We start from the raw sequence: 14,704 nt of genomic DNA, 5'->3' as shown, positions 1-14,704 counted from the left end.
CCAGCCTGGGGCTGCGGCGGGGTGGCGGGGCCCGCGCCGGTACTCACCCGGAGGGTTGACCGCCGCCGGAGTTGCCATCTTGCCGCGGAAGGAGGGGCGCGCGGGCGGGAGTGGGAGGCGCGGAGCCGGGCGCCCCTGGGGGCAGGCGCGGCGGGCGCAGGACAGGCCCAGGCGCCGCCGCCACACAAAGGACGGCGCGGGCGGGCGCTGCCTCCCGCTCTCGCCACCGCCGCTCGCCGCCCCGCCTTCCCCTCCTCCTCCCGCTTCTCGGCCTCCACCGCCCGGTTCAGCCTTTGTGGAGGGGGGGGTGGGGGGGGGGCGCGCCGTGCGGAGCGTGGCCCTGGCCTCCAGGGTCTGAGCCGTAGCACCGCGAGACTTGGGGCTGCGGGCCGCCGGACCCCCGGACCCTCGAAGTTTGGGGGCGCTGGCTGGAGGGGGCTCCCCAGAGGCCCGGGGAAAGCAGCAGGGTGGCCGATTCCTCCAGCCGGCTCAGGTGTTTGGGCCTGTCCAGGCTTGGTACTCCTTGCAACCCCTTCCCCTGCAGGCTTGGTTGTAGTTTGTTCCTTACACCCAGACTCCACTTGGCCGGGCACCCATCACCCAGGGACGCCCGACCCAGGCTTAGGGCCTAGGGCAGAGCGGATGGGGCAGAAGCCCATTAAGATTCAGAGGGAAGTAGGGTCCTTAGAGATGGCTGCGAGAAACAAAGGCGATCCAGTGTTGCCCACTTAGTATGCCAAGGCCGCCGCTAGGCTCCCAGGGCCAAAAATTTAGTCCTGGGGCTGAAGGAAGGACGCCCAGAAATTCCTAAGGCCCCCAACATCTCCAAGGCCACTGTAGCACAAACCTTCAAGGTGCACTCAGTAAACACATCCAAGCAGAGGCAGCTGGGCCCAGGCTCTTGCCATAGTGATTGTCACTGGTTGCTGTAAAACCCTTATTTAATGTTAAGTTGGTCATTTAAAATATTTTTTAAAGGGTCTGGTCCACATATGCTGAGGGAGTTAGGCTGCAGAGAACTAGGAGGGATTGTTTTTCTACCAGACATTAAGATCTGTGTGAAACCCATGACTTTGGAGGGGTGGGGAGGGCAAAAAACATTACCACAAAGGTTAGGAAAAGAATGACTCCATCACTGGTGGGAATTAAAAAGGTTTTATTGTTGTGAGGTGTCATCAAGTCAGTACCAACTCATAATGACACTATGCACAAAAGAACGAAACACTACCTGATCCTGAGCCAACCTCACATTTGAGCCCATTGATGCTGCCACTGTGCTAGTCCATCTCGTTGAGGGTCTTCCTCTTTTTCTCCTAACCTTCGTCCTACCAAACATGATATCCTTCTCCAGCAACTAGTCCCTCCTGACAACATGTCTGAAGTATGAGAGACGAAGTCTGGCCATCCTGGCTTCCAAGGAGCAATCTGGCTGTACTTCTTCCAACACAGATCTGTTGGTTCTTTTGGCAGTCCATGGTACTTTCAATAGTCTCCTCCAACACCAGTGGCTCCTAAATGTAGACATGTTTTCAAGAGCATCAGACTGCCTTCAATTGTTCAATTCATTGTTTGGAGTAGAGAAACAATGCTTGAAATACAGTTTCAAAAAGCATTTTCTTCAGGAAGTATGTTCCACCATGGTGAGGTTGTCAAGGGTTTCACTTCACTTGTATCCACAATCTATGTCCATGCAAGCATCAAACAAGAAGTCAAATGATGTATTGCACTAGTCAAATCTGCTTAAAAGACCTCTTTAGATTGTTATACTCAGTGATGCTACTGTGAACACTAAAGTTCACTTGATGCAAGCTATGGTATTTTCAGATACCACATATGATTACAGGAGCTGAGTAAGGAATAAGAAAGACCAAAAGAATTTATGTCTTTGAATTATGGTGATGCAAGAATATTAAATATACCATGTTCTGCCAGAAGAATGAATTAATCTGTTAGAAGAAGTCCAGCCAGAATGCTCCTTAGGATGTAAGGATGGTGAAACTTTATGTCCCAAACTTTGGTCATGTCATCAGGAGGAACCATTCCCTTAAGGACATAATGCTTGGAATCAGCTCATGGACTCGTAACAATAGGTGTTTGATATTATTCATTTGTTTGTCGATTCAACAAACATTTAATGTCAGTTGTATGCCATGTACAAAGCTCGAGGTTTGGCATACCCTGGGAAGAAAGCCCCAAGGGCTTCTTATCTAAGGTATCTTCCCTTACAGAGCACATCACATCATAAGGCAAAACCCCTGAAATGAACACTTCCCATTGAATGAATAAGGGCAGAGAAAAGGTAAGTGATCAGGGCAAAGAAAAACTAGGTTTTAAAGAAATACGTAGAGTGTGGAGAGGTAGAAAAGACAAGACATTTCAAGTGGAGAATAAAGCTAATGTGTGAAGTATGTTGTGGCAACAGGTTAGGCCAGGCTTAAATAGAGTTTATGTGAGACAGAGAGATACTGATAGAAACTATGACTCACTGCCCTTGTAGATTGATCTGGATTTCCCCAACATCAAGCCAAATGAACATTCACCCTCTCTCTACACACTCCAAAAGACACCATGCTCAGTTAATGTGCAATGTAGAGTCCTGACATAGCACTGTGGAATAATGCACTGTACCTCAAGGTTAGTTTGAGCTGCAAGGTTGGCGGTTCAAATTCACCTGCAGCTTCTTGGAAACCCTATACAGACAGGGTTGTTATGAGTCAGAACTGACTTGACATTTAGCAACAACAACATATTTGACTGGAGCAATCTTAAGGTAAGTGGAAAAGGAGGTTTACCACTTCATACCACAACAAAAGAAGGCCTGGTGCGACACTGTAGGTTAATGCGCTGATCGGCAAGGTCAGTTTGAATCGCAAGGTTGGCAGTTCAAGTTTGCCAGTTGCTCCTTGGAAACCCTACATAGCTGTTCCTCGGAAATCTCTGTGGGTTGGAACCTACTCAATGGCACTTAACAACAACGAACAACAACTACAAGAAAGAGGTAAAAATCCGTATTAGCCATTTCTGCTTCCCAGAGTCCTGTTTTGGCCCTGCTCCCTCCAGTCTGTCTCTGGTGGCCCATCCACATACAGACACAGTACCCAGCCACATTCAAGCCTCGCTCCATATCCATATGCTCTTTCTGCCCTCCAACTCTTCACACCCCTTTGTCATTGCCATTGTTGTTAAGTGCCGTGGAGTTGGTTCCAACTCATAGCTACCCTGTATAGGGTTTCCTAGGCACTGCTGGTGAGTTTGAACCGCTGACCTTGTGGTCCAGTGTATTGTCCTACAGTGCCACACCAGGCCTCCTCACACCCCTTGGAGGTAGGCCGTTTCCTATACTTGCCTTTTCCATGTCAGTCTCACGGTTATTTGAGCCCCTTTCAGGGGCTCATCTGGGTATTGTCTGCAAGCAAATATATTTCTAATAATTTCCCTAAAAAATAACGTGATCACAACGCACACACAGACACATGCACACTTAACACATTTGTTGACAACTTTCATTTTCTCACTGTACTGTTGCCTTCTGCCTGTTTTCCTCAATGTTGTTCTTTGTTGTTGTTGTTAAGTACCGTGAAGTCGGTTCTGACTCACAGTGACCCTGCACAGGGTTTCCAAAGCAGTAAATCTTTACAGGAGCAGAAAGCCTCATCCTTCTCCTCTGGAATGGCTGATAGTTTCGAACTGCCAACCATGAGGTTACCAGCCTGATTCGTAACCACTACACTACTAGAGGTCCTTGTTCTCTAAAGGATCTTTAATACCAGATCTTGTGCACGCAGATCTCCCCTTTGTTCTTGTCCATTACAACAAAAGATGAGTAACATGTGAATAACTGATAGAGGCTGGAACGCTTTCCATAGTCTGCTTGAAGTCTGTCCTGCCGGGGTTTCAGGTAAATAAGCATTATGTCAGAAATACAGCAAATATCATCTGCTTCCTCTTGTCACTATGCCTCAGAGGTGGAAAGGACCTTTGACACTATACAGTTAGCCCCACAGTTTGAGGGTCAGTGTAGAGTGCATGCAGTTAAACAGCAGGACAAGACTTCGAACTGGGTCACCCACAATGCTGGGATTTGGTGGCTAGAGAGGTAGGGTGGAGTAGGGTGAGAAGGATAGAAAAATGGATGACTCAGGCCCTTGCCTCCTCTCTTGTCTCTAGGTGTTAAATAGTTTGAAAACCCAGAAACATTATGTGCAAAAGCCCCAGCTCTTAAGTAAACAGTCTGAAATGGAGCAGGTGAGGGTTATCCATTGTTGAATGCTGAGTGGCATTTACACAGCACAGTGGTCTCCTGCTAATTATGAGAGCTAGCAGACTGTGATCAGTTAACAAGCTCAGAATTCCACTCAACCTTTAAACAACCTAGACTGCTTTTAAATTCCAAAGGAGACTGTTGAATTTGAAGCTTGGATTTGCATTTTTGTTATATATTAAAAAGAAAAAAGTAAGTTGACTCACTGGGCCCATACCACATCTGGCTAGACAAAGTGACCCCCAAAATGACCAGGGTTTATCAGACACATACTGACAGATACTGGGGCCTCAGATCCTTTCTCTCTTTCTCTCTCTCTCTCTTTTTTTTTTACTGGATGGGAGAAAGCTATTGGAACTGACTTTATGGCACATAATCACCACCACCACCACCAGCACTGTAGGATCAGCACTGGACTGTGAACCACAAGGTCAGCAGTTCAAACCCACCAGCTGCTCCCCGGAAACCCTATACAGGGTTGCTATGAGTTGGAACCGATTTGACAGCACTTAACAACAGTCTTTATTGAGGAGGCCTGGTGACACAGTGATTAAGCACTCTGCAGCTAACTGAAACCTCAGTGATTCATTCAGAGTCTGTAAAGATTACAGCCTTGAAACCCTATGAGGCAGTTCTACTCTGCCCTACAGACTCGCTATGGGTCGGAATCAACTGGATTGACTGACACCCAACAATAACCCATATGGGAGCGTGCTAAGGGAACATGTAAATGTGGCCTCACCAGGCTTCCTTAGTAATCATACAGATTCTTCACCTTTGTGTAGCACATAGAACATGCTTGGACTTTCAGATCACTTAAACACCATAATTTCAATGGATTAAGCTTATTAGTGGAGAAATGCCACATGGATATCATTATTTGGGTTTTAATAGACAGTCACTTTTCTGTGTATTTGATCCTTTCTTTATGCTATACATAAAAAGGTGAGTTTTACTTCCAAATGCCCAGTGACTTAATGGACTGGTTAACGATTAAGCTCTGTTTCCACCAGTATTCAACATTCCGCTGTCATCCACATAGGCTATGCCAATGCAACATGGCTAGACGAAGTTCATTATCCAACTGACTGAGCTGCCACAGTTCAATCATTAACATGCAAATTATCACAAATAAAGGACAGGTGAGAAGGACTTCCTTTCCCATTGGTACACACATGCAGGGGGAAACCAGGCATGCTTCTGCTTCAGGCAATTTATTTTGAGGATAGTCTCCCTCATTGGGGAATTAAATTTGGTCTTTTGAACATTTATTTTAAATATTTTTAAAAAAGCACTGCTTTCAAATAGCAACCAAATAGGACAGAGTAGAGCTGCAGAAAGATTGAAATCTTTACAGAAGCAGACTGCCAATGAATTTCTCCGTGATGTCCCCTTACACATGTTACCTATATACTAGGTGCCTGGTCTCGGGACTTCAGAGAAGTGCTGTGTATCCAGAGCCTGAGACTGGTCCTTTGTTATGTGGCCAGGTCTGTCCATTGGTCATAGCGTCATCCTTTAAATAACCTCCCCTCCACTACTCTCTCTCTCTCTCTCTCTCTCTCTCTCTCTCTCTCTCTCTCTCTCTTTCTCTCTCTCTCTCTCACACACACACAGACCACCTGGCCCCAGCATCCTCCAGAATAAAGTCAGCTTCCTAAATAAGCCTTTCCGTGAGGAGATAGTGAACTGATCAGTGTATAGGATCACTCTGGCCTATTTGTCATTTATATTCCAATTAAAAATAAATTGGTGGGAGAGCGACTGTGTGCTGAAGACCTGGGGGGTACGGGGGAAGGATTGCAGGGTATACCCTTTGGTTGGTTGATGATGCATGGAGGGGATTGTAACCATGGAAGTGAGGCAATATACAATAGAATGAATGTAAAACTAATGTTCTCCCATGTAAACTATCACATAACTCACAATAAAACATTTGAGAGAGAGAGAAAAAAAAAAACTACAGATGAAAAAATAAATAAATAAAAATAAATTGGCATTTGGCCACTTAAGTGCTCCTCCCTGCCTCTCTCCCGCAACCCCAAGATCTGATCAGCAATGCTTAAGTAAAAACTGGGATACTGGTCATATCCCAAGGTAATAGGAGGCAACCCTGACCTACATAGAGGGAGCATCTTTGTTTCACTGATTTCCAAGTTTAATCAATACAATCTCTATAGCAAAAACATCACATTTATACTTGTATGACTAAAGAAACAGACAAACCGTGGCTGTCAAGTTGACTCTGATTCATGGTGGCCCCCAAGCTGTCAGAGTAGAACTGTATACATAGGGGTTTTAGTGACAGATTTTTCAGAAATAGATTGCCAGGCCTTGCTTCTGAGGTACCCCTGAGTGTTCTCAAACTACCAACCTTCTCATCTGTAGCCAAGTGCTTCAGCATTTGTACCACTCAGGAACATTTGTATAAATATCTATATATGTACGTAACTAAAAGATAACAGATTGTTCCGTACATATTATATTGAAATACATTAAAGAATGTATTTTTTATTCTTGTTTTGCAGATCTGGTGACTGATATTCAGAACAGTTAAATGACTTGCCCAAAGTCACATAGCTAACAATTGACAGAGATAAACATATGAAACCAAGTTGCTCTGACTAAAAAGTTCTTGCTCACTCACTTTCAAAGTGGTCATATTTGAAAAAAAGGAAAAAGTATTTTCCATTGCTAGATATTATTGTGTCTTAACACAGAAACTTGAAATATAACTTTCCTTGTTAATATTAAAGTAAGTAGGAATGCTTTAAGAGACTCTCGGTAAAAGCATAAAAGGAGTAGAGTAAGCAGGTATTAGAGGGTGGGTTAGTCCTCCATTGTCCTGGATAAGATCTGGTCGCTCAGATGGCTGGAACAGGCCACTTGACCACTGGAAAGCTGTCTATTGTGGTGTTACTAGTTCACACTGAATTACTCTGTGACTTGCGCTACTGGCAATATTAGCCATACAAATGTGATCGCAGACTGTATTAAATTTTCTGGTGAAATCAAAGGTAACTTAAGTCTCAAAGGTGGAGAGCTGTGTTTCCTGAGGTTTATGATTGGACTTGGTCTTTCATATCAGGAAACTGCCTGCATATGGCAGCAGGTGAAGATTTATTTGATAACCTGAGTTGGTGCTTCTCCACTGAGGGTGAGTTTGCCCTCCAATTTTCATTGTTACAACTTGGGGTCAGAGAGGGCCAGGGTTCTACCCTTCTAGGGGTAGATGCCAGAGATGCTGCTAAACCTCCTACAATGCCAAAGACAGCCTCCACAACTGAGAAATATCTGCTCTAAATTGTCAAAGTTGTTGTTGTGTGCTGTCGAGTTGGTTCCTGTGTAGAGTTTCTGAAAGTGGCTGTTGTGTTTGAACTGCTGACCTTGAGTTGAATAAGTTGATAACCAATCCAGTGCTTACTCTCCAGCACCACACTCAAAATGTCAATGTTGTGCGGTCGAGTTGGTTCTAACCCACAGCGACTCTGTAAATGGTTTCCTAGGAGCAACTGGTGAGCTTAAACCACTGACCTTGAGGTTCAAATTGACTTTGCAGTCCAGCGCATTACCCCAGAGCACCACACCAGGACTCCCAAAATGTCAATAGTGCCCACCAAAATAGAGAAACTCTACATTATCAAAACATCCTTAGTATAGTTTTCTTCATTCATTCATTTATTGATTCACTAATAAAACAAGTCTTTGTTGAATTTCTGTTGTGTGAAGAGACTTCTGGAGGCACAGTGGTAGGTGGAAGCTTAGATAGTAAGATATGGTTCTTTGCCTTTAGGAAATGTTGGGGCCACAGCTACGCAAACAAATACCTAGGGAGAGCTCCCCAGTAACTGTGGTATTGTAGGGGCTTTAACAGAGGCTGGGAGGATGCAACTGATTCCCACGAGGCATTTGGGGAAGGCTTCACAAAGGAGGTGGTGGTACTGATGGACTTACAACACAATAAAGTGTTTCAGAATACTCATTCTCGGCAATGTTGTCCATAACGTGTCATGATCCATACAGTCAAAATCCTTTCCGTAGTCAACAAAGAACAGGTAAACATCTCTCAGTCGCCATCCTCAACTCCCTCACCTTATGTCTCTCTGGAATCTTGGGGTTGTGTGGCGCTGTGGGTTAATGCGCCAGACTGCAAAGCCATTTGAACTGGAAGGTCAGTGGTTAAAGCTCACCAGCTGCTCCTCGGAAACCCTGTACAGGGTCGCTATGGGTCGGAACCAACTCGACCGCACGTCACGATAACAACGTACTTTCCATGTGTAATCATGAGACACAGTACCTTCAATGACCACTGAAGGGCAGTGTCCACATATTGTTGTTGTTAAGTGCCGTCGCGTATCCCAGCTCTGCCTTTGCCAAATGAACTCTATGATGTGTCTCAGTGACTATTGCAAAATTTACTGTCTTCTCAAAACTATAACCTCAACACTAACCCATTTCTCATCATTTATTTCACAGAAAACAAAAACAAAGCAGAATGATTTAAGTCCTCTGGGTCCAGTCTTTCTTCTTCCCAGTGTACCCAGATTTGGTGGTGGTGGTGGTTATATGCCATGGAGTAGGTTCTGGCTCATAGTAACCCTGCATAGGGTTTCTGAGACTGCAAATCTTTACTGGTGCAGAAAGCTTCATCTTTCTCCCATGGGACAACTGGTACTTTTGAACTGCTGACCTTGAGGTTAGCAGCTCAACTCGAAACCTCTGCACTATCAGAGCTGGCGCTGTGGGCTAATGTGTCAGACTGCAAAGTCATTTGAACTGTAAGGTTGGTGGTTCAAGCTCACCAGTGGCTCCTTGGAAATCCTATACAGGGTCGCTGTGGCCGGAATCGACTCGATGGCACTTAACAACAACAACATATGTGGCACTGTGGGTTACTACACCAGACTGCAGTTCAAACTCACCAGTGGCTCCTCGGAAACCCTTTGGAGGGTCACTATGGCTAGAAACCAACTCGACAGTACTTAACAACAACAACAACATATTAAAGAATTCCACATTCTTATTTTCATATTAGATGGCTTTTATGGGCTCTCTTAGTACCTCCCACCACTCATTTGTCAGTTTGTCTTCCTGTGGTGGCTTGTATGTTTCTGTGATGCTGCAAGGTGAACAGGATTCAGCTGAGTTTACAGAATAAACTAGACTAGGAAGAAGGAGAGGCAGAGTACTTCTGAATGTTTAGCCTCTGAAAACGTTATGAATAGCCATGGAACACTGTCCGATAGCACCAGAACATTGAATAGTGAAACACGGTGAATGGCACCAGAATCTTGTCAGATATAATGCCAGAAGATGAGCCCCTCAGGTGGGAATATACTCAAAATACAACGTTGTCTCCTCAAACTAGAGTTGACTGTGATGACACAAACGGAATAAATCTTTCTGGACCTTCATTTGCTTATGGGGCACAACTCAAAATGAGGAGAAACAACTGTGAACATCCACAAATAATTGGAGCATGGGATGTATGAGGTACGACTCTAGGAAAATGGAAAATTGTCAAAAATAAAATGGAACGCATAAAGATCTATATCCTGGTCATTAGTGAGCTGAAATGGACTGGTCTTGGCCAATTTGAATTTGGTGAAATATTTTCAAAATATATTTCAAATGCTAAATAAAATAAAAATAATTTACCTATTGCAGAGAAATACCTTTATGAGTAATGAAAAATGATGACTGTGGCCCTAATCCTAAGCAATTGACTCAAGGATGAATTCAATTGTGTGGCAAGTAGGAGATTTCATACAAACAGAATTGTTGTTGTTAGGTGCCATCAAGTCAGTACTGACTCGTAACGACCCTATGCACAACAGAATGAAACACTGCCCAATCCTGGGTCAGTCTCACAATTGTTGCCACGCTTGAACCCATTGATGCTGCTACTTTGCCAATCCATCTCGCTCATCTGAGACCTGTCCACTGTAGGTGACCCTGCTGGTATTTAAAATATCGGTGGCACAGCTTCCAGAATCACAGCAACTTACAAGTCACCACAGTAGGACAAACTGACAGATGAGTGGTGGATACAAACAGAATACCCCTACCAAATCAAAACAACAGGCGAGAAAACGCATGTGTTGAACATCATAATGAATAAAACAAGATACTTGGCTAAGCATTCACATTAAAATTTCTGAGGTGATCATTCAATGATTTTAATTTGAATATATGATTTTCAAACCAATAGAGGGAAAAATAATTGGAATGAGAATAAAATTTTTAATGGATACAAAAGAAAACAATAAAGAAGAACAAGGAGAGTGTAATATATTGAAAAAGTTGGTACGTAGACAGCCAACTGAGAAACACATCTAAGTATACTGGAACTTTCAATATGTGCATTGTTCTCGCTCTCTCACTGCTATTGAGATGCTTCCAACTCACAGTGGCCTTGTATAGGGTTTCTGAAGCTTTAAATCTTCAAGGGAGCAGGAAATCAGACAACCTCATCTTTCCCCCATGGAGCATCCGGTGGATTTGAACTGCTGACCTTGCATCATTGGTTGTTGTTAAGTGCCCTCAAGTTGGTTCCAACTCACAGTGACTCTGTACAGGGTTTCCAAGGAGCAACTGGTGAGTTTAAATCAGTGACCTTGTGGTTCAAACCGACATCCAATTGAGATAGAGTTCTTATCCTTAGGCGCCTTAAGGCTATTCTGAGATATAATGACCCCTGTGTATAATGACATCCCTGCTGTGGCGCTGTGGGTTAATGTGCCAGACTACAAAGCTGTTTAAACTGCAAGGCTGGCAGTTCGAGCTCACCAGCCACTCCTCGGAAACCCTATCCAGGGTTGCTATGGGTCGGAACCGACTCAATGGCACTTAACAACAACAACATGTACAAGGGTAAGTCAAAACAGTCTGCTTCTAGAATTAGACTTAATACATTCATAAGTCTATTTCAAACAAAACATGTTTGTACATGTCTCTGCAATTAGTAGATGGCTACAGACAAGTTCTCTCAGTAAAATACTTGTCTTTACTTCATTAGTAAATAAGATCTATTCAAAACTGTGGCTTCCAAGGGGATCTGCTGGATCAGTAAAATCCAAGGCAGAAGGGTCAGCTCTCAGAAGTCATTGGTAATTGTTTTTTTGGAATTCCAGATGGATAATATTGATAGATTTTTCTCAAAGACACAGGACGATCACAGGAGCATACTAAGAAGTTTTACGAAAACTGCATTGGTGAGAATAAGGTCAGGAAAGTTGCATTTGCACCAAGTAATTTTGTCCCCTCATCACCGCAATGTGCCTGCAAGGCAAGTTCTACAAGAATCGCCGTGGTAAAACTTATTCCATCTACATGGAGCACTGAGCTTGCCCCAGCAGACTTCTTTTTGTTCCCAAAACTCATAAAGCTTTTAAATAGAAATCAAATAGAATCCCTTGGGGATGCCAAAAATGCCATTTGATGTAGTGTAAATCAAAGAGTGTAGAATTTTCCAGGGAAGGGTTCGAGAGATGGAAACACCACCTTCGGAAGTGTAGAGACCTAGATGGAGGGTATATTGAGAAACAATAGCTTCACATTTTGATGTTTTTGCTTAATAACGGTTTTCATGATTTGGAAGCAATACTTTTTGGCTTAGTCTTGTAATTCACAAGGAGTTGTAGCAGAATATCGACAGGGAACTTTCCAGAAATTCAAGCCAGATTCCAAAGTGGACAATAGATGACTATTGACTTAAAGTAAAGGATACCAGAAAGATGTTTGCATGTGTTTTATTGACTATGCAAAGGCATTCGGCTGTGTGGATTATAGCAAATTATGGATAACATTCCAAAGAATGGGAATTACAGAATACTTCATTGTGCCCATGTGGAATCTAAACATAAAGAACAAGGCAGATACTGTGTGATTTAAAATCAGGAAAGGTATACCTCAGGGGTGTATCCTTTCACCATACTTATCCAGTTTATACACTGAGCAAATAACCAAAGTAGCTGGACTATCTGAAGAAGACTGTGGTATCAGGATGGAAAGACGACTCCTTGTATGCAGACAACACAACCTTGCTTGCTGGAAGCTAAAACGACTTGAAGCATTTACCAATGAAGATCAAAGACTACAGCCTTCAGTAAGATTTCACAGCTATATAAAGAACACAAAAATCCCCACAACTGAACCAATAAACAGGATCATGTTAAATGGAGAAAAGATTGATATTGTCAAAGATTTCATTTTACTTGGATCTACAATCAAAGTCCATGAAAACAACAGTCAGGAAATAGATAGCATATTGCACTGGGTTGCAAATCTGTTGCTAAAGACCTCTTTAAAATGTAAAAAAGTAAAGATGTCACTTTGAGGACTAAGTAAGGTATATCTGATACAAGTCATGGCACTTTCAATTGCCTCACATGCATGAAAAAACTTGAAAATTATAAGGAAATTTGATTAAGAATTGATGTTTTTGAATTACGGTATTGGCAAAGAATATTGAATATACTGTGGACTTCCAGAAGAGCAAACCAATCTGTCTTGGTGGAAGTACAGCCAGAATACTCCTTAGAAGGATGGTGAGACTTCATCTTACACTCTTTGTTATCAGGAGGGACAAGTTTCTGGAGAAGGACATCATTCTTGGTAAAGTAGATGGTTATTGAAAAAGAATCCTCAACAAGATGGATTAAGACAGTGATGTAAAAACGGACTCAAACAAAGCAGGATATGAAGGCCAGCCCAGGACCAGACAGCGCATCTTTTTGTTGTATGGGGGCAAGTCAAAAAATATGGCTTTACTAAACAATAATATCAAAATGTGAAGTTATTCTTTCTCAACATGTCCTCAAGTTTCTATCCTTCTGAAAGCAGCATTTCTATCTCTCTACTGGAATCCTGGAGTCCTGGTGTGGTGCTATGGGTAATGCATCAGACTGCAAAGCCATTTGAACGGCAAGGTGGGCAGTTCAAGCTCACCAGCTGCTCCCCGGAAACCCTATACAGGGTCGCTATGGGTCAGAACTGACTCGACGGCACTTCACAACAACAACAACAACAACTGGAATCCTGGTGTGGCACTGTAGGATAAGCACTGGGCTGTTAATCACAAAGTTGGTGTCTCAAACCCATCAGAAGCTCCTTGGAAACACTATACAGGGTCACTATGAGTCAGAACCGACTCGATGGCACTTAATAACTACAACAACAATGGGGAATTCAAATCATGTTCCTTTTAAATGGTCTGTGAGTTTGGGGAACAAATGAAGGCTGGAGGGGCAAGATCAGGGCTGTAGGATGGATGGGGTTTTACCAATGAAATTCTTGTACGACAGTCCTTGCTACCCTTGAAGAATGAATAGGTTATAATGATAATGCATTATCATGATGGAAAAAAATTCCGTAGCACTTTTCTGCCTTTTTTTTTTTTCCTTTGCAGTTTTCAATTAAAAAATGCATCCTATCATCATCCTGTGTCCTTTGAGAAAATCTTATCAACATTACACCTTTAGAATCCCCGAAACAGTTGTTATAACATTTTGAGCTGACCTTGCTGTTGGGACTTTAGCTGGCCCAGTCGATCCTCTCAGAAGCTAATATCGTGATTGTACATGTTTTTTTTAAGTCATCTTAATGAGACTGTTGTCGTTGTTACATGCCGTGGAGTCGGTTCCGACTCATAGTGACCCTGTACAGGGTTTCCGAGGCTGTAAATCTTTATAGGAGCAGAAAGTCTCAACTTTCTCCCACAGAACAGCTGGTAGTTTCGAACAGCTGACCTTGTGGTTCGCAGTCCAATTCGTAACCACTACACTACCAGAGGTCCTTTTAAGGTAAGTATATAACTGAAAGAACTTGTCTACAGCCATCCACTGATCATAAAGATATGTTTTGTTTGGAATAAACCCATGCATACATGAACTGGAACCCTAATAGCAACATGTTTTGACTTACCTTCACGTCTTCAGCAAAATGTTCTTATGAATCCTATTGTTCAATAATTTTCACAATCTGTTGGATCACCTTTCTTTGTAATGGACACAGATTTGGATCTCATCCAGTCAGTTGGCCACGTGTTGTTGTTAGGTGTCATCGAGTCGGTACCGACTCATAGTGACCTTATGCACAGCAGAATGAAACACTGCCCAATCCTGGGCCAACCTCACTATTGTTGCCACGCTTGAGCCCATCAATGCTGCCACTTGGTCAATCCATCTCATTGGGGTCTTACTCTTTTTTCTCTAACACTCCACCTTACCAAACATGATAGCCTTCTCCAGTGACTGGTCCCTCCTGACAATATGTCCAAAGGATGAGAGATGAAGTTTGGCCATTTTGGCTTCTAAGGAGCATTCTGGCTGCACTTCTTCCAAAACAGATCTATTGGTTCTTTTGGCAGCCCATGGAACTTTCAATATTCTCCTCTAACACCATAACTAAAAAGCATCAATTCTTCTGCAGTCTTCCTTATTC

Source organism: Chrysochloris asiatica, unplaced genomic scaffold, assembly GCF_000296735.1.
Source record: "Chrysochloris asiatica unplaced genomic scaffold, ChrAsi1.0 scaffold00156, whole genome shotgun sequence".
NCBI classification, from domain to species: Eukaryota; Metazoa; Chordata; class Mammalia; order Afrosoricida; family Chrysochloridae; genus Chrysochloris; species Chrysochloris asiatica.
Note: the sequence above shows the minus strand (reverse complement) of the source record.